Genomic DNA, 25710 nt, shown 5'->3' on the forward strand with positions numbered 1-25710 from the left:
GCAACCACCAGGGAGAATTAAGACCAGCAGAACACTCTGCGCTTGGACCTGCATTCCATCATTCTGGAACATAAGAACTAGGAGCAGGAGTAGGCCATCTGGCCCCTCGAGCCTGCTCCGCCATTCAATGAGATCATGGCTGATCTTTTGTGGACTCAGCTCCACTTTCCGGCCCGAACACCATAACCCTTAATCCCTTTATTCTTCAAAAAACTATCTATCTTCACCTTAAAAATATTTAATGAAGGAGCCTCAACTGCTTCACTGAGCAAGGAATTCCATAGATTCACAACCCTTTGGGTGAAGACGTTTCTCCTAAGCTCAGTTCTAAATCTACTTCCCCTTATTTAGAGGCTATGCCCCCTGGTTCTGCTTTCACCCGCCAGTGGAAACAACCTCCCCGCATCTATCCTATCTATTCCCTTCATAATTTTATATGTTTCTATAAGATCCCCCCCCGCATCCTTCTAACTTGGACATGGACATGGGTCCCATTCATGGACATGGGTTCCATTCAGTCATGGCTAGGAGAGAGGGCGTTAAGGCACTTAGACCTCCCTCCAGGTACCCTTTGTCTTCGAGTCAGGGAGGTGCCTTCATGTACTGACAGGGATTAGGTGTGTACCAGCCAGCGGACTTGGGATGTCATCTCACAGCACTTCTCCTATGCCAGTGAACCCAGTGGCCCAGGTGAGGCTGAGAAGGGTACATCTGCACCAGTACAGGAGGCGCTCAAAAGGCTGGACCTCTTCAGGCCACAATAAGATGGTCATCGTAGACAATGGGGCAGAGCACGCAGCAGCCCACCTCCATCTCAGCTGTAAATGTTGGGGTCAAACCAAAGCACAGTTGGAGAAAGTGTAAAATGTTAAAATGGCACAAAGATGACATGGGCATCATATTATTCAATGGCATTCAACCGTTATTTATAAATGTATAGTTTTGATAACTTTATTTATGGATGTTGATTAGTTATGTTTTGGGAACTGGTGTAGCTTGCAAGAGCTTATCACATCATTGATAATCATTGATGACTAAAGGGAGTTTATGGATATTGCATTCTTGGGGATGGCGGAGATGCTTGTTTGCATTTATTGAGGGATAGTGGATTGTATGTTTTCCAAATTTCATTATATTAAGTGTTAGGATTCCCATACGAGAATCCCAACAATTCACAGTTTATAAGACTATGAGGGAAGCTACGAAATCACAGTAGTTATGACTCTGACCCATAGGTATCTTTTATGTTCAAACAAACTTTAATTTAAACACAGAATCAATCACTTTCGCAACATAGTAATAGTTTTCCAATTAACTGCTAAAACAGTTCTAAATAAAAGAAAAAAAAACTTCAACTCACTATCTACACATGTCACTGTACGTTCCAATTAAGCAAACCAATACAGTTCAAATGCCACTCACAAATAAAGTTAACAATCAGGATACTTGTTTCTCTGTGTAAACCTTTGGAGAGAGACCCTTTCAGGAACAACCTGAAATTCCTTGTGTCTTGTCAAACTAAAATACTACGTCAAACTGAAAAACCACAGACAGACCTGGCCCCTTCCAATTAGTTACATCATTTGTATTCCAAGCATTAGGCCTTCTCCAGTCACCTCCCACTAATATATCCCATGGCCTGCTTAGCTAGGACTAAATACAATCCCTCATAAATTATTTTCACCCCAGAGAACCTCCAAAACTGCAAAACAATTTTCCCTTCTCCACTATATGTAAGAGTTTAGATTTAGATTTATTGTCATATGTACCGAGGTACAGTGAAAAGTATTGTTCTGTGTACAGTCCAGGCAGATCGCTCCATACATGAAAACATAACATACAATAAGTACACAATATAAATAGATTAACATTGACATTGGGTGAAGCATACAGAATATAGTGCTACAACTCTGGAGAAGATGCGCAGAAAGATCAGTTCAGTCCATAAGAGGGCCATTCAGGAGTCTGGTAACAGTGGGGAGAAGCTGTTTTGAATCTATTGATGGGCATTCTCAGACTCTTGTAGTTTCTGCCCAATGGAAAAGGTAATAACTGGGGTGAGAGGGGTCTGGTCTTTGATTGTAAATAAGTAAATGGTTAAAATCAATGATTACCTCATCTTTCCAAGCCCTTAATCACAGATTTATCAAACATACTGCCTGTATGTATGTGAACCTAGGGTTTTTAATAACATTACTACAACAGAATATAAAACATAACATATAACAATTTCCTACATTTATCACACAAGGGATTAAAACTTGGCTGGCAAGCAAGTATGTGGTGCCCTCCCACTATTTCCCTTGAGAAGGTGTCTCAACAGAGTGTGTACCCAATGCATTCCATCTGTTGACAGTACATGCATAGAGCTGTTGAGAAGATAATTCCAGGATCTGGAATGTATCACTGTGAAGCATATGCCACCTCTTTAAAAGTCAGGAGTGTGGGTGGATATGACAGTACCCTGTATATGGGAATGCTCTTGGCAAAGACCTGCTGTCATTGACCTAGCAGGCAACAGAGGTTGTAGGGCTGTAGGTTGGTCAGAAAGAAGGCTGTCTGAGATGGTTGAACATCCAAAATGACATTTCTTGAAGCGGTGATCGACAGATCTTGCAGGAGCTTCACTCTGGCTGAAAACGACTTTCAATTAATATCTCATGGGCCTCCCTCACGTGAAAATCCATTGTACTGGCATCATTTGCAATGCTTGCAGATTGAAAAAGTGAAATCCCTTTCAGTTTATGAATGCTCCTGGCTGTTTTCAGGGAGTTCTCAGCATCACACGTGTGCAATCAATAGCCCATTGTACTTCGGGAAGTCTATGGTGGGCCCAAAGCCCAGAGCTCTGGATGTTTGACTCTCAGAGTCTGTGGTGAATCTCACAAACAAGTCTCTTGCACAGGGCATTGGTGACCTCACTGGTACATCTATGAGTAGCTGCCTGCTGATAACACATGTGTCCTCGGAGAAGTCCTGGAACGATCTAGTGACGGGAAATTCAATGCCATGGTGACTTTTAAGGCTACTGGCACAGTCCCATTCCAAGGTGCTGTAGGTCTTCATGAAGGGGATGAAATAGGTCAGTGAATGATTGCCATGACAACCTCAGCCATATCTGACATTGCTTTTTAGACATTTGCAGGTTGACTGCCCATGCACAGTATATTTGATTGCGCATCATTGTTCAATGTCACACTAACCCCTGGTTATCTGCATCTGAGGCAGCCTCACACTCATGTGCCAGCCCTTGTTGGCCTTCTGACCATTGCTGTACATGATGTAAGACCATTTTCTCTTGACTTCTCTTCTCTTGAGTCTCCAAAATTACTGGGTCTCCTGGACCTATCTGGTCTGCATAAAGTGATCTGTGGACAAATGACAGGCAAAGGTATGGTCAGCACAGTCTACGTGGCCCTAGTTCCTTTGTATTTTTTTTTAAAATAATTTTTATTCAAATGTTTACATTTTCACAAAAAAGTAAACAATAACAGAAAATTCTAAGAACAAAAAAAAACAGAACCCCCCCCCCCGCCGTAAATACAAAAGAGAAACAATAAATTAATGCCCGTCATTGGCAAAAAACAGATATTCAACCCCAAAGCAAAAACAAAGTGACAACCCCCCTCCCTCCCTCCCCCCCCCCCCCCCCCCCCCCCCCCCCCCCCCCCCCCCCGGCCACACACATCCCGGGTCAGCTGCTGCTGACCTTTTGCTTTTTCCGTTCTGCCAGGAGATCTAGGAATGGGTGCCATCTCCTGAAAAACCCCTGCACTGACCCCCTTAGGGCAAATTTCACCCTCTCTAATTTAATAAACCCCGCCATATCGTTGACCCAGGCCTCCATGCTTGGGGACCTCGCATCCTTCCACTGAAGAAGAATCCTCCGCCGGGCTACTAGGGACGCAAAGGCCAGAACACCGGCCTCTTTCGCCTCCTGCACTCCCAGCTCCACTGCAACCCCAAATATTGCGAGTCCCCAGTCTGGATTAACCCTGGACCCTACCGCCCTTGATACCGTCCTTGCTACACCCTTCCAAAATTCCCCCAGCGCTGGGCATGCCTAGAACATGTGGACATGGTTTGCTGGGCTCCCTGAGCACCTAATACACCTGTCCTCGGTCCCAAAAAACTGGCTCATCCTTGTCCCGGTCATATGAGCCCTATGCAATACCTTAAACTTTATGAGGCTAAGCCTCGCACACGAAGAGGAGGAGTTCACCCTTTCTAGGGCATCCGCCCACGTCCCCTCCTCAATCTCCTCACCCAGCTCCTCCTCCCATTTATCTTTCAGCTCCTCCACCGAGGCCTCTCAATGTCTATATGGGTTAGAAGAATTGGGGTGCAGATATACAAATCAATAAGAATCACAGGTTAATAAGGGCATACAAATGTTAACAAAAAAGAGGGTTTATTTTTACAGCAATAGCATTCAAAAGCAAAGGGGTCATATTAATTGTGTGCAGATCCTTGGTTAGACCACACTTGAGGTATTGTAAACAGTTCTGACCTCCATATTACACAAATGGTAGAGAATCAATTTTAAAGTTGCAATCAAGGTTTACTACAATGATACCAGAACTGAGAGGTTATACATATCAGGAGAGATTGAACCAGGTTGGGATTCCTTTTGCCAGAAAAGGAAAGACTGAGGGGTGACCTGGTTTGGGGGTGCCAAGATTTTGAAAGGATTTGATCACGTAGATGGAGAGAAGTTGTTTCCAGTTGCAGGCAAGACCAGAACTACGGGTCACAAATATAAACTCGTTGCTATTGTATTCAATAGGGAAATCAGGAACTTTTTTATCCAGAGAGTGGTTAAAATGTGGGTCTCGGTACCACAGAGAGCAGTGAGGTGACTAGAATAGATGCATTCAAGGGGAAGTTAGATTAGCACATGAAGAAAAAATAAATGGGGCATTTTGATGGGGTTAGATGAAGAAAGATTCAAGAAGGTCCGTATGGAGCATAAACAACAGCATGGATCTGTTCAGAGGAATGAACTGTTTCTGCGTTGTAATTACTTCAGAATAATTTGTACTTTGTTATAGAGGAGTGATTACCTTAGTAGTGTTGAAAACGGGGAAAGAAGAAAGGAGCTGCAAAAGGCCAAGAAAGGTGAACTGTGCCGAGGAATTGTGTACCAGTAGAAGGGCTTGTACTGTCCAGAGTCGGAGAAGTGAGTTGGAAGAATCTCTTCAATCTGCAAGAGCAGTATTCAGGCATGTTGTTGTGTAGGAATACCAACACAAATGTTCATGTCTAACACATATAAACCTATGAAATTTGAATCTGTTGTTTGAGTGGGTGTGTGTATCTATGTGTCTATAAATAAGGAACTATATATACTTACGACTTACTGAATTAAGGAGCATGTGTACAAAAAACAAATGAGTTTGATATGGAAAGGAGTGGAATGGAGAAAATCCCTTTAAAGGAAAAAAGTAACAATGCAAGCTCCATGTTTTGCTTCTAATTGTCTGTACTCTTTCACCATTTTCATTTTATGGCATTAAGTTCAACATAGATCAATTGTAATAATTCATGAGACACGGGGTCTGCAGTAACCATTGCCTTGTCAAGTTTTTAATTGTCATAGTAATTGTAATTGAGAACAAAGCATCAACAGCTATGCAGTGTAATAATGTGAATTCCAACCTATCCAGAGGCGTGTATTACAATTCACAAGGGCAATTTCATAGTTCCTGTTGAAAATGCCAGATAAACATATGCTCCCTGAGTGAGTTTACATGTGTTCTTAATGAATAGTTTCATTTTAGAAAAGAAAGGTGATAAATCATCTTCTTAATCTTAAACACGTTCATGCACCGAACTGTCAAGTCTTACTTACATGCAGCAAAAAGGTTCAGCAGTTCTTGTGACTCAATGTAAGAAAATAGATGTAGCTCTATTCATGTCCTTAGATTTGTAATCAATCTTACTGCTCCCCTACCAAACATGAGTGTTTTGGCAATTGTCTAACCTTGGCAGCTACACACATGTGTGCTTATAACTAAAGACCAATGGGGAAATGTATTGACATTTCTAAAGAAATAGTCCCTGTGTTTTTCCTTTATCGATGTGTCAAACTGTTATTGAATGTTCTTTTTTATCTGAATGTTATGTTATTCGATGCACTGGGGATTGGAACATTTTCTAGTTTTCGGCAGTGTCAGCAGAATACATTCCCAGGTTGGGTACAGTACAAGTTAGTTCCAGGAACTCTGATTTGCCTCTACAATTGATCCTACCATCAGAAAAAGCCTCCATCTTGTTTTATTCCCATTTCCTACATCAGCTACCTTGTGGCCCCTTTGAGTGCAACTGCTTATTTGGTGCTAAATTAGAAGCAGCTTTACATCATGATGCTCACCACTCACTGAGTTCAAACTGTTCAAAATAATTTCACAGCTAGCAGCAGGAAACATTTATTCCCATCAGTCTTGGGTCCAAAGGTGGAAGGACAGCGTCCTAACACACTATGTTGCCTACTTCCACTAGATAATTTTTCAAAACTCTTACCAATTTCTGTTCTAACTATTTTTGACATTTTTGTAACATTTTTGACTGGTTTTTATTGACCTGCGCTATCTGAATTTATAAATGAGCAGAGATTATACTCATTCAGTATATTTTCTAAATGAATACTAATATCACTGGATAAATGCAACTGTTTTTGTATGATAATCGTTTGTCTACTACTGAGCAGAAAATCATAGAACTATAGAATCACTACAGTGCAGAAGGAGGATATTCAGCCCATCGGGTCTGCACCGACCTCCGCAAAGCACCCTATCAAGGCCCATGCCCCCATCCCATCCCTGTAACCCAGTAACCCCTGTTGCCAATCGGCACCGGAGTCGCCAATAATGTTGCCAATTAATAATGATGCTCTTTAACGTTGCCAGGTATCAAATGATACCACCACAAGGCTTTACCGGATATCGATCAAAGGACCACACAACCAGTTCGTCAGTTCAAGTTCAAAGATGATTTATTTACACACAAGGATTACTTCAACATGAAAAACACTACAATTTAAACTACACTTAACAACTACAAGAACCTATACTTAACTTCAGGGCAACCGGCTCTATGCAGATGGACAAGGCCTTTGTCTGTATCTTGCGTGGCTGGGTGGAAGAAGTGGCTCTGTTTCTGCTGGGCTCATCTGTCTGGTAGCGATTGTTGGTCTTGAACTTGTCTGTCTGGTCATTGTGCTGCACTTGGGTTGGCATAGGCCGGATCCAAGAGAGACCGAGCACATGGCTGTGTCTCTTCTTATCCCTCTGGGATTTCGTGCTCTTTGGGGTGGTCCTTAACTTGGACCAAATAATTCGACAGGCTTCGATCACTGTCTTCGATTTTGGCCAATAAAGGGGCGGGTGCCTGATGGCTGGGCGTGTCCTTAGCGGTCATTGACCTTGGCTGTTTGGGCTCCCTGAGTAAAGGGAGTGGCGCCAATTAGTCTGTATCTGTATCGGTTACCTGAGTACAGTTCTTTTGTTCTGGGGAAATGGTCTATTAGAATGCAAACGAGCAGGGGTTTCGATAGCGTCTAGTTATCTGGGTTGCAAATACACACACAAGCTCTGAGTCTGTCTGAGTCCTGGGTTGGCCATAATTCCCATGGTCCTTTGCAGGTGACCATCTGAGATGGCTATACCCCACTAATCATTTGGAAACTAAGGGGCAATTTATCATGGCCAATCACCTAACCTGCACATCTTTGGACTGCGGGAAGAATCCAGAGCACCCGGAGGAAACTCACGCAGACACGGGGAGAATGTGCAAACTCCACATAGACAGTCACCCAAGGTCAGGATCGAACCCGGGCCCATGGCGCTATGAGTGCTAACCACTATGCCACCATGCCACCGTAGCAGAGATATTAACCATTTAAATCAAGGTTGATGAATATATTTAAATATTTAAATACAATGCCTTACCAAAGCAAATTAAATTTGTACTACTGTTGTTTTAAATGGTTTCCACGTCTGCCAGCACTGCCAACCGATGCTGTTCATAGTCTTCACACATCAACAAGGGGCCTGAAGTCGCAACAGACTCGTGCAACTTAAAGGAATTCTGCCTATTTTAAAGGAGGGAGGTACATTGTTTCTGCAAGAAGCGATGGGAATTTTTTTGAAAGGTAAATCTGGGCTGAGACACGTTGTGAAATGGATGAATATGCGAGACAGAGAGAGCACCAAGGTTTTCCGACATGGCAAGAAGGAGAGATTTTCTGCAACCACAGTGCAACAGTAGGCCCTCCAAGTCTATGCTTAGGAGGCAGTGGAAAGAAGTAGCAGAAGAACATTGATGGATAAGAAGTTTAATAATCTGACACCATTGCCAAGGGTAGGTTTATCTTCAAATGACGTATTTAACAAACTGCATCACTAGCCTCCATTGCTCAATACAATACATCCCAATTACCCAGCTACCAACAATCCCTTCAAATCAGTATTCACTTTTCAATTCAACTCCTTTACCTCATCCTTGCACACAATGGCAGCTATTCAACTGTGACAACCATACTCAATGCTGTCCTAATGCTGCTTTAAGGTTGGATTTATCACTGCAGCATTTAATAGATTTCAGACACAATGGGCTGGATTCTTCGTCCCTGAGGCTAAGTGCTGGTGCGAAGGGAGAATCTGCGGGAGTTTCACAAAAGGAAAACTGGCGTGAACCCCTCGCCAATTCCGGTCAGGGGCTAGCACCGGCGCCGTGTGATATGCCCGCGGATCGTGCTGAAAACGGCCAGAGAATTGCTGGGTCCCAGGCCGCACATGCGCAGGGCTGATGGCCTGCATCGGTCGCACCGCAAAACATGGCGCCTGCCGTGCTTGAACCCTAACCTGCCAACCACGACCTCACAGCCCAACCCCTGTCCATCCCCCACCACTCCCCCCAGCCTGAGCAGAAGCCATCCCTGGCTAGTGGCACGGATTTCCGGACGAGTGTGGCAGCGCTGGACACTGTCCCCAGCCGGCACACTGGGTTCCTGACCACTGAGACCACACCTGTCCCGCGCCGTCGGTAATTTGGCGTATTGGCACCGGAGCATCGCCGATGATGCGCCAATGGTGTTGCAATGGCAGGCGGCACACATCCCAATGATGCCGGTTTGGAGAAGATGGAACGTAGCGGACCTGCGTCAAACTGGCGCCTGCTCAAATTCCGGGGTCGGAATCCATTCTCCGCCCGATCGCCGATCACGATATCAGCGTTGGGCTACATAGAATCCAGCCACTTCAGTAAATAGGCTGTATTACTGTGGTGCTTGTTTAATTGATGTCAGAGGATTTCTCCCTAAAGGTCCTCAGTGGCTATGGATTCCTGCCAAGAGACCTCCCATCTCCTCCTCCTCTTCCCTCTTCCAGAAGTTTTACCTTGTTCAATGTCACCTCTCTTCATTCTCCCAATTATGCCCAATGCCAAGAGGAAGCCCAGCAAGTCTGTAAGCAACTTGAGAAATTAACAGAAAAGTTCTTCAATGCCAACCAGAAACATTTCCTGCAGACTATCCAATCATTGGTCAAGTATAGGAAAGATCTAAAAATATGTACAATTACACCAGAAACCGGGAGAAATAAACCAGTAATTTTAAATCGCATTGGTGGGAGAGTCTTTCATTCCAATTAAAATGAGTTCAGTTGTGCAAGGTTAAAAATGTTGGCTTGCTAACAAAAATGGCAGCACTGACATAAAATCACACTGATTAAAATCATACTCTGCCTGCTTTGCATTCTGCTGCCAGTGATGGGCTACGCTCAGATAAACCTCTTCACCAATTTGGGCTCATGGACCATCAAAAATCCATATTCATATCTCGGACCTAGTTTTCAAACATTGGGTTGCCAGGTCATGCAGAAAATAGCAGGTGCTACCAAGCCCAATTTAGCTCTTATACATTTTTCCTCAAATGTAACTAACTCTAAAGTGTGGAAAGTTTGATCCATTTGTTCTATTTTGAAATAAATGTTAGCATGGCTCAGTGATAATCCTCTGAGTCAGAAAGTTGTAGCTTTAAACTTTGGATTGGAGAACAAAATCTAGGCTGACACTAAAGTGCAGTACTGCATTGTGAACTTCATTCCTTCTTCCTCAACCGGAATTTCCCACCTACAGTTGCTGACAGGGCCCTCAACAGTGTGCGGTCCATCTCCCGCGCCACTACCCTCGCCCCCTCCCCTCTCTCCCAGAAGAAGGATAGAGTCCCCCTCGTTCTCACATTTCATCCCACCAGCCTCCGTATGCAAAGCATAATCCTCCACCATTTTCGCCAACTCCAGCGTGATGCCACCACCAAACACATCTTCCATTCACTCCCTCTGTCAGCATTCCACAGAGACCGTTCCCTCCGAGATAATCTGGTCCATTCTCCACCATACCCAGTACCTCTCCGATCAACCATGGCACCTTCCCATGCAATCGCAGAAGGTGTAACACCTGTTCTTTTACCTCTTCCATGCTTAACATCCCAGGCCCAAAACACTCATTCCAGGTTAAGCAGCGTTTCACTTGCATCCCTTCCAATCTGGTCTACTGCATTCGCTGCTCCCAGTGTGGTCTCCTCTATATCGGAGAGATCAAACACAGACTGGGTGATCGCTTTGCTGAGCATCTTGGGTCTGTGAGCATTCAGGTCCCTGACCTTTGCCATTTTAACAAAATACCCTGCTCCCATCCCCACATGTCTGTTCTTGGCCTGCTGCAATGTTCCAGTGAAGCTCAAAGCAAACTGAAGGAACAACATCTCATCTTCTGGTTAGGCACTCTACAACCTTCCGGTATCAACATTGAATTCAACAACTTCAGATGATGAGCTCTACCCCATCTTGACCTATTTATTTTCATCCCATTTCATTTTAACTGCCTTTTACTATTTATCTCTTTCTTGTGTTTCTTAATATTAACCCCCTCCTCATCTTATCCACCTTTCGTTACCCTTTCTCCTCTTTGCTTCCCCCTTCCCCTCCCCCCACATCTACATCTATCACAGTTCACCCTCTAGTTAGTTTCTCTGCTGTTTGGCCTTTCACATCTTGGGGCTTTTCACAGTAACTTCATTTGAAGCCTACTTGTGACAATAAGCGATTTTCATTTTCATTTCATTCACATCTTTTGTTTTCTCTGGGGACTGCCATTAGCACTCTTTCCCCTTGGTTTCTGTGGCCATTAGCACCCGGTTTCCCTGGGTTTCTGTGGCTGTGACTCATCTTTCATTCTCACTCCACAGTATAAATATTTCCTACATTCTCTGTTAGCTTTGACAAAGAGCCATTGGACTCGAAACATTAGCTCCTTTCTCTCCCTACAGATGCTGCCAGACCTGCTGAGATTTTCCAGCATTTTCTCTTTCGTTTCATTGTGAGCGGACTGTTTTTGGGATAAGTCAAGACACAACTTGACTGTTCTACTTGAAATAAAGAATTTCATGACAATCTTTGAAGAACAAGGGGCTGGACTCTCTGCCGGCGGGATTCTCCATTTTGCCGGTAGCCCGGGGATTTCCCGACGGCGTGGGGCTGCCCCACAACGGGGAACCCCATTGATCGGCGGCATAATGGATCATCCCACATCGGGGTGAAATAGAAATGTGGCGGGGCAGAGAATCCAGCCCAAGGAGTTTTCCAGAGTGCTGGCTAACAATTCTTCCCAACAAAAACAGTTTATCTGCTTCTTCATTTGTTGTTTGTGAAAACCTGCTGTACATAACTTTCAGCTACATTTACTTACACAATAATGTGATTGTATTTCAAAAGTGATCCTCCAGTTGTGCAGTGCTTTGCCAATCCTAAGAATGAGAAAGTCCTTGTGAATAAATAAATAATTATTTTATGTATAACTTCTTAATTCTGCAGTTAATTTGAAATCGATTTTGCTGTAATAATTGAGCCTCTTTGAGCCTTTTTCTTGAGGTTTTATTAATCTCCTGGGCTATATAGTTTGTCAGGCTGTTCCTCATACCATGGCATACAACCTGCATCATGCTCCAAAATTGCCACAATATGAGAGGTTGTGCACTGCCTGCATTTGAGATCTATGCTTCCAAGTTGTCGACATCGTAAAGATTGTGAGCTAGAAATTATCTGCCCCAATTTCTGTGTGCAGGGTCCGTGATTTGCTCCCTGCCCATGCCTGTCTGTTCATATCAATTAAGTTAAGACACAAACTATGTCTATCCATTTCACAATGACTTAGTACTAGCTGGTGTGCTTTCTATGCTACTTTCACTCCTTCTCAAAACTACTAGCATGATCTGTGCAAAGAAAGGAGGCCCTGTCAGCATTGGTGCAGTCCACATGGAACAGGCAGCCTGCTCTGTTTGAAGGCCGGCTGCCTTCAAAAAGAGCAAGCTGCCTCTCAAAGGGAAGTTGTACATGAAAACTTGCTGTAATGGAAATTCTTTCCAACCGAACTCCAGGGTGAACAGAGGGATTCAGAATGACAGATGCAGTTCTGGAGACAGTAGTGATGCAGGTGGGCAGGAGGAGAGATGTTGTGTCCCCTAAGATACCAGGAGACCTCCAAGAGCCACCTTGAGAAGGTGTCCAGGCAAGTAAACTCTCAGAACTTGAATCAAAGGACCCCTCAACAGTGCCATAAGAGGTGTGAAGACCTCATGTGGTTAGTCAACTTTAATGAATGCATCTTTCCATGGCATCTCTATCGATCACACCCTCACACTCTCACTCCACTCAATGCACCATATCCCCATCATTGATTCAGCAACACTCCCTGGCACTCAGAACATATGAAATGAAAATCGCTTATTGTCACAAGTAGGCTTCAAATGAAGTTACTGTGAAAAGCCCCTAGTCGCCATATTCCGGCACCTGTTCGGGGAGGCTGGTACGGGAATTGAACCGTGCTGCTGGCCTGCCTTGGTCTGCTTTAAAAGCCAGCTCTTGAGCTCTGTGCTAAACCAGCCCCAGGTTTACGTTTATCATCCAGATACACCACTTCACCTCATACACCTACCACCGCTGTCAGTGCCGGCAGCCTCATACCCATCTCTTGCTGCCGTGGAGTACATGTAGCTATTCAGCCACAACAGGCACATCACTCAAATACAGTGCTACACAAAAATATTCTGTTCTTTCTCTTGCAGGACACAGTTAGACATAATAGAAGGGAGCAGAACAGAACTGGTAGGAGACGAGGATGCCCGCATCTCCTGAGCTCTACAGAGGAAATTGTTCTCTGCAGTACGGTGCCAGCTTTCACAGGGTACACAGCATCCAACCTCACTGAAAACATTGAGGATGACAGGATCTTCCTCCCTTATGTCTCTTCTAAGCACCCACCTTGCCATCTGCAGGGCGAACAAAGTGTGACAAGGGAATTCCTGCTCCCCGTCATTCCCCTTCCTTCACAGCCAACCTTCCCCTTTGTAGTTCCTGCTTTTAGACACCCAACTGCTGCTAGGAGTTCCAAGGTGTGAAAAGAGAGCAACAATACAGAGAGCAGCACTGCATTGATTTGGCCTATCTCCCAATTCTGCTTATTTGAAGGCTGGTGGAGAGCGATGGAAGTTAAGGCCCTCAGTGATGGGAATTATAAGTTAAGGCCCTGTGAGATGTTAGTGTATGGCCCCTCCATGTACTTGATTAAAATTGTTTTTCTGTCATGCTAGTGGGGGCGTTTACCTATTTATTTTACACATAGAACATAGAACAGTACAGCACAGAACAGGCCCTTCGGCCCTCGATGTTATGCCGAGCAATGATCACCCTACTCAAACCCACTTATCCACCCTATACCCGTAACACAACAACCCCCCCCTTAACCTTACTTTTTAAGGACACTAAGGGCAATTTAGCATGGCCAATCCACCTAACCCGCACATCTTTGGACTGTGGGAGGAAACCGGAGCACTCGGAGGAAACCCACGCACACACGGGGAGGACATGCAGACTCCGCACAGACAGTGACCCAGCCGGGAATCGAACCTGGGACCCTGGAGCTATGAAGCATTTATGCTAACCACCATGCTACCGTGCTGCCCATATCAGCCTTATGAGGCAAAAAAAAAATCAGACCAGCATATAGATTCATATAACTTATCACTGAGAAGAATCCAAGCTGTTGATCACCTCATGATCTCCTCCTGCTTCAAAAGTTAAGGGACAAGGTGGAATGAGTAACACCATGGCGTATACCTTTTATTTTTGTAAGTTGACTTGCTCTTCACTAAACATACAACAGAGGGTGCTATATGCTTAAAAATAATAAACATTATGCATATTCACAGCAGACTTAATAGATCAAAACTCATTTCACTATTTAACTCCATAGGCAAAAAGTGCCCTAACTCTACCACCACTGCAGATAACACAGCTCCTGAGTGAGCTATCTGTGTTGAACAGGAAGGTTCCACCTTTTAACCTCAGCATCATCTATGCTGATTTAGCGAATGACAGCCAGAAGGGTAATATGACCAACACAATTGACTTCAAATTTCCTGGGCTATGGTACGGGCAAGGGTGTGTGGGTCGAAGAAAGTTAAACAGAGCTTGGGTTTCTGATTGCGAACAAATGAATCGGACTAGGAAATCAGTGTCAGGTCAGGTCAAGATCAGCTCTGGTGCACTCATAATCAAATAGCTTATCTCACTGTCTAAACATGTAACTAAAAAACAATCATTTAAGAAAGATACCAGAGAAAGCAAGGTGCCTATGAAACTTTACACCAACATCAGCTGATACCTTTAGGAGGTGGAGGAGGTTAAAGAGAGAAAATTGCGCTTTTTTTAAATAAAAAAAATACTATAAATAAACTCATGATAGCACAACCAAATTTACTTAACAGGAAGAGAAAGCAAGGTAACAGGGTTAGCAGTACAACCATATCTATCACTGAACATGGTTGGAGTAAATATGATACAGATACTGAGATTAAATATAGGTAAAGGTAATTTTCTGGATTTTAACTTCTGTTGGCTAATAATGCACACAAACAATAAAAGTGGTTCTCTATGTTTCTGATAGAGCTAAGATAACAATGGACTTACAAAGACGAGCTTTCTGTTGAAAATCAGTTCCAATTATTTTTGTATAACATGAGTAATGTATAACATGGTACAAAGTATTTTGTATAACATGGGGCGGCAGGGTAGCATGGTGGTTAGCATAAATGCTTCACAGCTCCAGGGTCCCAGGTTCGATTCCCGGCTGGGTCACTGTCTGTGTGGAGTCTGCACGTCCTCCCCCTGTGTGCGTGGGTTTCCTCCGGGTGCTCCGGTTTCCTCCCACAGTCCAAAGATGTGCGGGTTAGGTGGATTGGCCATGCTAAATTGCCCGTAGTGTCCTAATAAAAGTAAGGTTAAGGGGGGGTTGTTGGGTTACGGGTATAGGGTGGATACGTGGGTTTGAGTAGGGTGATCATGGCTCGGCACAACATTGAGGGCCGAAGGGCCTGTTCTGTGCTGTACTGTTCTATGTTCTAATGATTTGGAGAGTCAGCTGTAAATTAATTCAGCAAGTGTGGTACTGAATTTAAAAGGTCGATTTAATTAATGTCCTTTGATTTTTAATATTTAACCAAAATAAGTAAGCTAACTTTTTGTTTAATCTTTCTAAAACTCATTCAAAATTTTAATCTTAGAATTCAAAATTTACTTGATAGCATATTGACTTGTGAATGTTTAACATTTCCACCTGAAATTAATTTTTCGGTTGGTTTGCAGGTAACAAATATATTTTAAGCAGCTAGATACTTCTGCTAATGTACCACAGCGAAAAAAACAAGACAAATGTTTCAAGCATCTTTGCAATGGTTTTCTACAGAGTTACGTCAGAGCCTATATTCAGTTTCCCTGTCGTTTCATAGCACAAGCTGACAAACTATCTTCAAACTGTCCTTTAAAATCAGGAACTAATTGCCAGCATATTACTAACTAACAGAATTTAGGCAATTATTGGGATATAAAGACGTTTGGTTTAATTAACAAGCATATTAAAATCCGGGTGCAATTCAACTAAATAGGAACAAAGTCCCTTTGCAAACATGTTTATCCACATGTTTCCTGGCACTCACAGCACATGGCTATAAAACAGCACACATGTTCAATAACGGGGCCACAGCAGGGAATGCACACCAAAGTCACACATAGCCCCATTTCCTACACAGAGGGGTTCCACACACCAGAACTCCACAGGGAAAGTTTCTGGAGGCCTCCAATCCCCTGGGAAGCCCCCACAAGTGCCATTCCATCTGGTTCTCCATTTGTGGGGACCAGTTTTTTTCAAAAAAATATACTTTATTCATAAAATCTATAATAAACATTACAGAACATTTCGAATTGTCTTGACGGTATATTTCCATCAAAGTTACACATTCCCTTGACTTTCTTCCATTCAAATGGGATGACATTACACATATATCCCTCTTTACGTTACAATCTTTCTTAAATATTTACATTGTTATGTTTCTTTTATACATTGCAGTGTTAATGTTACATACCGAGGGGTTTTACACAATTACCAGCCCCTCGGTGTACATTTGTTGGAAGACCTTACACAGTGGTCTTTCCCCATTGCGCTTTGGCAGCAGCTGCCCCAAGCTTGAGTGCGTCTCTCAGCACATAGTCCTGGACCTTGGAATGTAGGGACCAGTGCTGAACAACACTCACCAGAGGTCTCCAAAGCAGAGGGGATAGATCCCAACACCTCAGGTACCTTGGGAATATGCACATTAAAGTGAGACTAGCTGTCTCGCACTAATATGCAGATTTGCCAAAAGGTGACCCCGCCCACAATGGGCAGGATTCACAGCGCAACGTCTCACTAGATTGCGTTAGATCCCACAAGGTGTTATGAGCCGGGTAGATCCCAGGAGCGGGGGCTCACAGCTTTTATCAGCCACGCTGCGCCACGGCGAGCTTCTTTTCGGACGCAGCGTGGCCATTGGATCGCGCCCTCTGTCTTAACTATTAAATGCAAAACCAAATAACTGGTTGGGCAGCACGGTAGCATTGTCGATAGCACAATTGCTTCACAGCTCCAGGGTCCCAGGTTCGATTCCGGCTTGGGTCACTGTCTGTGCGGAGTCTGCACATCCTCCCTGTGTGTGCAGGTTAGGAGGATTGGCCATGATAAATTGCTCTTAGTGTCCAAAATCGCCCTTAGTGTTGGGTGGGGATACTGGGTTATGGGGATAGGGTGGAGGTGTTGACCTTGGGTAGGGTGCTCTTTCCAAGAGCCGGTGCAGACTCGATGGGCCGAATGACCTCCTTCTGCACTGTAAATTCTATGAAATGTTCAATAAAGCTACTCTCAATGTGAGCTTCTAAAGTATTTGATTCATAATTCTTTGTTTTTTGTCAAGTTGACCCATAGTGGTCAGGTTTCCAGTGTTTGAGTGCTGATTCTATTGCTGTTTGCAATGTGCTACATGTAACCCTGAGGGGAAAAAAATAAAACAAAAAGATCCTTTTTTCACTCAAATATTAATTGCTAAAAATGTTATTTTTTAACTCCAGTCACACAGGGCATAACACTGGGGAACTAACTCCTGAACAAATTTTTCACAAGTATCCCCGTTTTTCTAAATATAAATTTAAAGTACCCAATTCATTTTTTCCAATTAAGGGCAATTTAGCGTGGCCAATTCACCTATCCTGCGCATCTTTGGGTTGTGGGGACGAAACCCACACAAACATGGAGAGAACGTGAAAACTCCACACGGGCAGTGACCCAGTGCCGGGATCGAACCTGGGATCGGCGCTGTGAGGCAGCAGTGCTAACCACTGAGCCACTGTGCTGCCCTTCAAGTATCCCAGTTTTGAAGTCAGCAAAGCAATGCACTGGCTATCAATCCCAGCGGCAGAAATCTCAGAAATGAAAAGTGGGACATCCGTCTCCACCTGTAGGAATGCAGAATAATTCTGACATTGAAATGTTATTGGAAGGCAGACTGCCTGATGAAATGTTGCATTGGGTATGTTTTAATTAAACAGGAATGCAACAGAGAAAGAACTTTATTTATCTTTTGTCCTGGTCAAACAGTGCATTTCATATTGATACAAATATTGGCATGATCAGCTAATTAAAACAAAATCTCACAACACAAAAAGCACTGACATTGTATAACTGGCATTGTAACAAAGCTAAATATTTTTTAAATAGGCTATTCTACCCAATTTAGCTCATCCATATTGAACATTTTGCAGTATCATATCATGCCACCTAACTGTCTTTTAAATGACTAATGTTTTTGCCTGCGAGATCCTATCTAGGAATCTATTCCAAGTACTGATCAATATTTCCATCAGGGAGCACTTCCTGATATCAGTGTTTTCACAAATTTCAATATGTATCCTTGTCCTGCTGTCATTTAGATTGAAACATTGTTCCGGATTTATCTTTTTATCTATTTTATATCTAAATACCTCTAAATGCCTATCTTCAAGGCTAAGAGACATTAGTTCCTCTAATCTCTCCTCATAATTCAGTTCTCTAGTTCTGAGCATCAGAATTTTGATCCCTCACTACACCTGCCTCTGAATCTTCAGTGTTTCCCTCGTATTTTGGTGAGGAAAAGTGATAAAGTGTGGCCTGACTATAGCAAGGTATATTTTCAACATGAAGGGCAGAATTTAATGTGATCTGCTCAAGTAGGAAGTGAGGGACTCATCCGGTGTGGCGGCATGAAGTAACAGCCGCATCTCGCGTGGCCCCCACACGGGCTCTGGCACTTTTGTCTGATCTGCGAGGAATTTCCATAATCGGACTTGACAGCAGGGCAGAGCAATCAGCTGGGAATCGGGAGATGTCAAAATTGACATCAAAGAGGGTCGGAAGGGTGAAATTGCCAACGTCGAGCCTGGACAAGAACACATTAAAGATGGCGGGAGAAGCGGCCATGCCTATCGTCCTCGACATGATGGTGGGGGTGGTAGCGAGATATGGATGAAGGCTTCCAGAAACATTGGCTTCACTTATAATTAAGGTGGAGGAAGCTTTGGGCCCAGTCAGGGAGCAACTGAACATGACAATTAAAGCAGTAGGCATGCAGACGGAGAAATTGAAAGGTGTGGAGGAGGTCTTCTCTCAACAGGAAGACAGACTTATGTCTTTGGAGGCTGAAATGGCGATCGTTGGGGACAGGAATAAGGGCCTCACGGTGAAGCTGAATAATTTGGAAAATAAGCCCAGATGCACGAAACTGAGACTGGTAGGTCTACCTGAGGGAGGTGAGGGCTCCAGACCAACTGAATACTTTGCTCCAAAGTTCTCTTTGCTGAACGGCGATGAGGTATTTGCTGTGCCAGAGCTCAACAGGGCACACAGGGCGGTGATCATTCGGTTTCATAGTTTCCAGAGAAAGGATCGGGTCCTGGAATGGGCCAAGAAAACCCAAAACATAAACTGGCACGGTGACATGGTAAGGATTTACCAGGAAATTGGCACGGAGCTGATGAAAAGACAGGTGACCTTCAATAAGGTGAATATAGTCATGTTCAATGGAGGAGTGGATTTATATAGATACATAGAAGATAGGAGCAGGAGGAGGCCTTTTGGTCCTGCGAGCCTGCTCCGCCATTCATCATGATCATTGCTGATCATCCAACTCAATAGCCTAATCCTGCCTTCTCCCCATAGCCTTTGATCCAATTCTCCCCAAGTGCTATATCTAGCCGCCTCTTGAATATATTCAATGTTTCAGCATCAACTACTTCCTGTGGTAATGAATTCCACAGGCTCACAACTCTACGGGTGAAGAAATGTCTCCTTATCTCTGTCCGAAATGGTTTACCCTGAATCCTCAGACTGGCTGAGGGCTGTTGGGCGGCTGGGGCGTCACTATTTTACTGTTTTTATTGTTCATGCTCATGTTGTTATGAGTTGAGTTGGGTTAATGGTGGAATTGTTTGGATTGGATTGTTTCCTCTGTTCTTATTTTTTAAGATTATCTTTCTTTCCGGGCTTAGTAGTTGCTGGGATGGCGGGGGGGTGGGGGTGTCTTTCCTTAGTCAAAGGCCTTGGTTTATTATGGGCAGGAAAGAGGATCAGTGGGGAGAGTCGAGGTTGGAGCAGAAATGACGTCAATGGATAAGGAATAGGTGGGACCTGCGGTGGGATGGACAGCTTACTAGCATTTAAGGTTAGCTAGTTAACGGAAGTCAAGTGGGGGATGGGGCTGCGACTTATCAGGCCAATTTGCTTAAGCTCGATGGGTCTAGAATGGCGGGACAGGGAAGGGGATTAGAATAGATGATAGGCTATCTGTTGACTGGAAGTGGGAGTGAACTGATAGTGACCTGTTATCTATTTCTGCTCCAGCATTTAGGTGAGATGGGTCGCCATCTTAGGTGGGCCTGCTGCCTGGGAATCATCGGAGAAGCTATGACCTTACGCGGTGGTAATGATTGACACGAGGCTGGGAGCGGGGGTCAAGCAACCCCCAAGAAGATTGATCACCTGTAATGTGTAGGCTCTGGTGGGCCCAGTCAAAAACGGGTGGGTTTTTGCACATTTAAAGAACTTGGGAGTCGATGTGACATTCCTCCAGGAGACCCACTTGTGCGAGCGAGGTCAGGTTCGTCTTCGGAATGTTTGGGTGAGCCAAGTTTTCCACTCAGGATTTGATAGCAGGGCCCAGGAGGGTTGGTGATCCTTATTAATGAAAGGGTCCTGTTTTGTTCAGAGAAGGTATTAGCAGATGTGGGAGGGAGGCTTGTTATAGTAACGGGAGTCTCAGAAGAGATGCAGGTGACGTTGGTGAATGTGTACACCCTGAATTAGGATGATACAATGTTCCCAAAAGGATGCAACATAGATTTCCTGCCAGCTTTCGAGGTGGTAGGAGAGATTCCTAACGCCTCAATAAGATTCTACCTGATGAGTAAGTGTTTGGTTGAAGATGGATTTTTTTAAGGAAGGAGTGATAATAGAAGGTTTTGATGGGAAGGGTACACGCTGCATCAACAGGCCCACAACAGCTGAGGCAAGGAAGTTATTTACAATCTCAGCTATCCAGGGACCAGGAAGGGTGGTCCAGAATCTAATGGATGTTAAGGCCAAGGGAGCAGGCAAGTCAGTCTTGTGAATGAGATGAGTTTAAAGAGAGCACAGGGTGGTTTGAAAGGCACCAAAGAGATTCATAAGTTCATTGCTAGGAGGAGGACTGGAAGGAATTTTTGGCTTAATGGGAAAATGATTCACGCCATCGGGAAGTCAGCCCATTGGGGGCGGATCATCGGGAGAGGGCCTTCAGGTGATGTTCCAAGGGGATGAAGGAAAATGGCAAAGGCAGGTACATCTGGTAATGGATGGCTAAGTCCCTGTTGCACTAGGTAAGATCAAGTTTGTACCCCACCTGATCAGTTACTTTTTTTGTAATCTTTATAATTGATATAATTTTTATCTTGAAGTTTAATGTTACATTATCAGGCTTAAGAGAGGTGGACTAAATGCATCTATTGCACCTTTCATTTATGATTTCTTCATTTGGCATTTTTACATTCAACACCCCTGGTAAGATTGCCCTGGGTAATTTGAGATGTCAATATTTTTCATGAAGATGCGAATGCCCCAGAAAACATCCAAGGGATAGATAACAGATAAGGGGATAGATATATGAGTGATGTAGCTAATCTGGATTAATCACGGTATGGCAAAAATTAATTTGTGTTTATGTTTAATTTTGGATTTCCCTTTTGCATTGTTAGAAATAGCATATAAAGGGTTAACACTAGGGATCAACCGAAAGCCAGTGTTTCAACTTAAACAATTTAGCAAGGTTTTCTACAAGATATAAGATATAAAATTTCAAGGCCGGCACAATAATGATCTAAATTGTGATTGTTTAACTAAGGTAGGCATTACCTTAGTTCATCAAAAGCATCCCTGTCACAATCAAAGATTACCTACAGTTCTTATTGATGAATAGCTGTTTGATCTAATGTAGCAACCTATTTCCTATGTTTCAGGATAACTCAGGGGAGCGATAAAAGAAATAGACCATGCCTGAACTATTGGCTTTGAGTGCCTGGAGTCTTCTTTGAAAGACAGATTCCTATTCCTATATTAGGCATTGAGGTCCAGTCTCCAGACAATTTCAGTCTTGGATCTGTGATCAAAGTACCGTCTAGTGGTTCTTTTAGCCAGGGGGTGAAAATAAGTGCCAAATGGGTGCCATTCAAAGAAGAAGCTCCTGTTTGAAAGTTTGCATTTCTGGAAATCTGGATAATCTAGTCCCTAGATTCCCAACCAGTGGGACACATTACTTCTCCAACCTTGTGTTTCAGCTCATGAGATATAAAGGCCAGCATTTCTTTTTGATTATTTTCTGTGCCCATTCTTAACATTTTAATGACCCATGTACGTGGACCCTCTTGCCTCTTTGGACCTCCACTGTTTCTAGCTTTTTTAATAAAGAATCCTGTTCTACCTTTTTCAGTTCCAATGTGGATGACCTTGAATTTGCCAGCATTGAAATCCATTTATCACAGTTTTGCACGGTCACATAATAGATTAATATCTCTTTGTAATTTTATATTTCCACCTACACTGTTTACAATGCCACCTATCTTTGTGTATTTAGACCTCTGTTTTTCTATCCAACATCCAGGATTAGATAAAAACAGTGAACGATTGAGGCCCCGACACAGGCTCATGGAGGAAATTACTGGTCGCATCCTGCCAATTAGAATACTTTCCCAATATCCCTACTCTCTGTCTCCTGCTGCTCTCAATTAACCAGAGCAATAATTTACCCGCAATTCCATGATCTTTAACCTTTATGAGAGACTTTATAAAAGCCTGCTAGCAGTCCAAATCAACAACATCCATGGACATTCATCTGTCCACTACTACAAAAAAAATCAAACATGCTTGTCAAGTATGACCTACTCTTTACAATGCATGCTGGCTCTCTTACATCAACTAAAACATTTTCAAGGTATTCAGTCACTCTGAGTGCAATTCAGTGACTGCGTTGCACCCGATGCGGATCAGGCTCGCCAGATGAATAGAGGGAGAAGGCAAAATCAAGATTCGCCCCAGGCGCGTACCATTTCGTGATTCACCCGGCCCACTCCCAATGGCGAGTTCCTGATCACTTCGGCGAGAATCTCATTAACCCCCATTTGCATTCATTTCAATCTCATTAATGAGAGTGAAATCGAATTCAGCGACTTCCCAGGAATTACCCAACTCCTCAGCGGGAAGTCACCCAGGCAGTGTTTAGTACTCCATTTCAGAAATGAGAACCTGGCACAATAGCTACTGAGGGGAAGTGAGGAGGGGAGCAGCCATTTCCATTTTCTGGCATGCAGCTCAAAGGCACCAGAGCTGCTGCCCCTGTGCTTAAGGGTGGGGGTAACCCACAAGGGAATTGGGCTTGGTCAGGGGGCTGGAGCGTTGCAGGTCAGGGGTTGCCCGAGCCTGGGGAGGGTGTGTGGGGTGGGGGGGGGGGGGGGGGTTGAGCCTGTATGGCCTTCAAGCCATCTTTAAATATTGTGGAGACCCACAACAGGGGCAACCACACCAGCAGCCTGTCTGTCCTATCAAACTCTCCCAGCACTGAGCCCTGCTGCAGCTTGTATGCTGAAATTCAAGTTCACTCCCTTTGACTGTGAGCAGCCTCTAGCTTCACAGTCAAAGTCTATTTCAAATGAGGAATTGGCATTGTTAGTTGTAAGAGCACTTCACACTCCTCAATTCTCAAGTACCTCCTTGAGGACACACGTGGCCATGCCTCAGAGGATGATTAGTGAACTGCATGTCCAGCAACCTTTGGTGCCTGAACAGTGTGCCAGAACTCATAGAGGCAGCTGCCAAAGATCAAACAAGAAAGAGCAGGGCTTCACCACTAAGGATCCTCTCACGACCAAAGTGTAAGTGTGTGGATGAGCGTAGGGCAGCTGCGCATATACTCCTGATGTTTTCGACAGCAGTCTGGGGTCCATGGGCTCCTGATGTGGCCAGGAGTGAGTGTGCAGAGCAAGGTTTACCAGCAAACTGGCTCTCTGGATGGCACTCTGAAAGAAGGAAGGACAATCATGGTAAGGGTGGGCGGGGCTTGGGGGAGTTGAGGGTCTTGGGCTGGAATCCCTAAATGATTGTCGGTCGCTCTCCTTCTCCAATTCCTTCCAGATAAAACTCAGTTTGTTGGAGTCGAACCCGCAGAGGCTGCCCTCATGTTGCTTGTCACAGCCGAGGCAGGCAGATGCCGTAGAAGGCAGCAGCGACAACGCTGGCTGGAGGCTGCACCCCATGTGCAGGGTTGAATCATGGTTCTGTGTTTGTCCTTAGTTCATCTTGCAAATAAAGGCACTGGGGTAAAATGTTTTAGTACTAAACTGGTTGGCGTATTTGATAATTACAGCGAACAGTCATACAGCCACACACCCTGAAGACCCGGTCGCCCATAAGGCTGAGGAAAGACCCAGAAGGGGGGGCCCAAGGTGTACAGGCGTCATTAGTTATTCAATGGGCTGACCGACACCATGTGCTGCAGAAGACTGCGTCTCAGCACAGAGACAGTGCGGCACCTGCGCCACGGCCTCACGGACATGGCACCCCGTACAGCAGGACACCCGCTTCTCGTGGCCTAGAAAGTCACTGCAGCCCTAAACCTCCATGCTATTAGGTCATTCCAGGCCTGTATGACTGTTGTCTGCAATTATCAGACACTTCAACCAGTTTATTACTAAAACATTTTACCCAGGTGCATTTATTTCCGTGATGAACTAAGGACAAACACAGATTCACGATTCAACCCAAATTTATTCACAAACACAATTAAACAGTTATCCTCCCAAATTATCCCAAATATAATTTGCCCAAGATTCTAATACTAACCGTGTCGGTGAACTTAATCGAGCTGCAGGTCCAGTATTCTGAGCCTCAGTCATCTCAGGGCCCTCGTCTGCGATGGTGTGTCTCGCTAGCCTCTTCCGTCCATTCTCTGGTATGCTTTTGAGTCTTCTTCATTGGCTCTGTGTCATATCTTTGCTGGGTAGGGTCTCCGAATGCTACTTTTTCATCCCCTTCTTCGCGCCCTTCCAGAAGCTTCTCTGGCCCACAGCCAATGAGGTCAATGGGCAGGGATTGCAACACCCAGTGGAGTTGCTGTTTACAAGGTATGGGTGGGAAATCTATGAGCCAGGAAGTCTGGCTTAATCTGGGAAATCCAGAGCAATTGATCCATTTGAATGGGACCGATTATGTCCCAGGCCCAGACTTCCCCCAGCTGTCTGAGTCTGCCCAGTGCATTCGAATTTGGCTGTTTGACTTCCCATCAGACCTGCCTGTGGTTCTGACTGAGGCTTTAATTAAAGTGTCTAATTCTTGATATAAAGTGTCCAATTCTATTTATGGCCTAAGATTCAGGCCATTGGCCATTTGACCACAGTCCCTCCTCTTGATCCAGTGAGAGGCAGCGAACCACATCACACAACTCTAACCAAGTCCACGGATGGGCAAGTACCAGAATCTCAGGTACATGATCCTAATCCCTTACACAACATGATACATTCTGTACATATCAAAAATATAATACAAAATTATACTGGTCATATATCAAAATACACTGTCGGAAATACAGATAAATACAAAAATTATAAATACAAAAAAAAAGGTTTTGGAGGCGAGAGTCCTTACTATATCCCTTGGTCTTGGCATTAGTTCCTTCTCCGGGGTACGTTAATTCGATCTTCTGTTGTGGATCCTTCCTTCTGTGGGTCAATA

At 44.2% G+C, this 25710-nt stretch overlaps 1 long non-coding RNA gene across 1 annotated transcript; it reads right to left on the reverse strand.

Annotated features, from left to right (window-relative positions):
* Positions 1 to 1317: 1317 nt before the first annotated feature.
* Positions 1318 to 25710, reverse strand: LOC119963762. The gene is made up of 3 exons (XR_005460157.1): positions 25624 to 25710; positions 11749 to 11806; positions 1318 to 3368 (listed from the first exon to the last, which is right to left on the reverse strand). It is a non-coding gene; the product is annotated as an uncharacterized LOC119963762 (long non-coding RNA).

This window comes from Scyliorhinus canicula, chromosome 3, assembly GCF_902713615.1.
Source record: "Scyliorhinus canicula chromosome 3, sScyCan1.1, whole genome shotgun sequence".
Taxonomy (NCBI): Eukaryota; Metazoa; Chordata; class Chondrichthyes; order Carcharhiniformes; family Scyliorhinidae; genus Scyliorhinus; species Scyliorhinus canicula.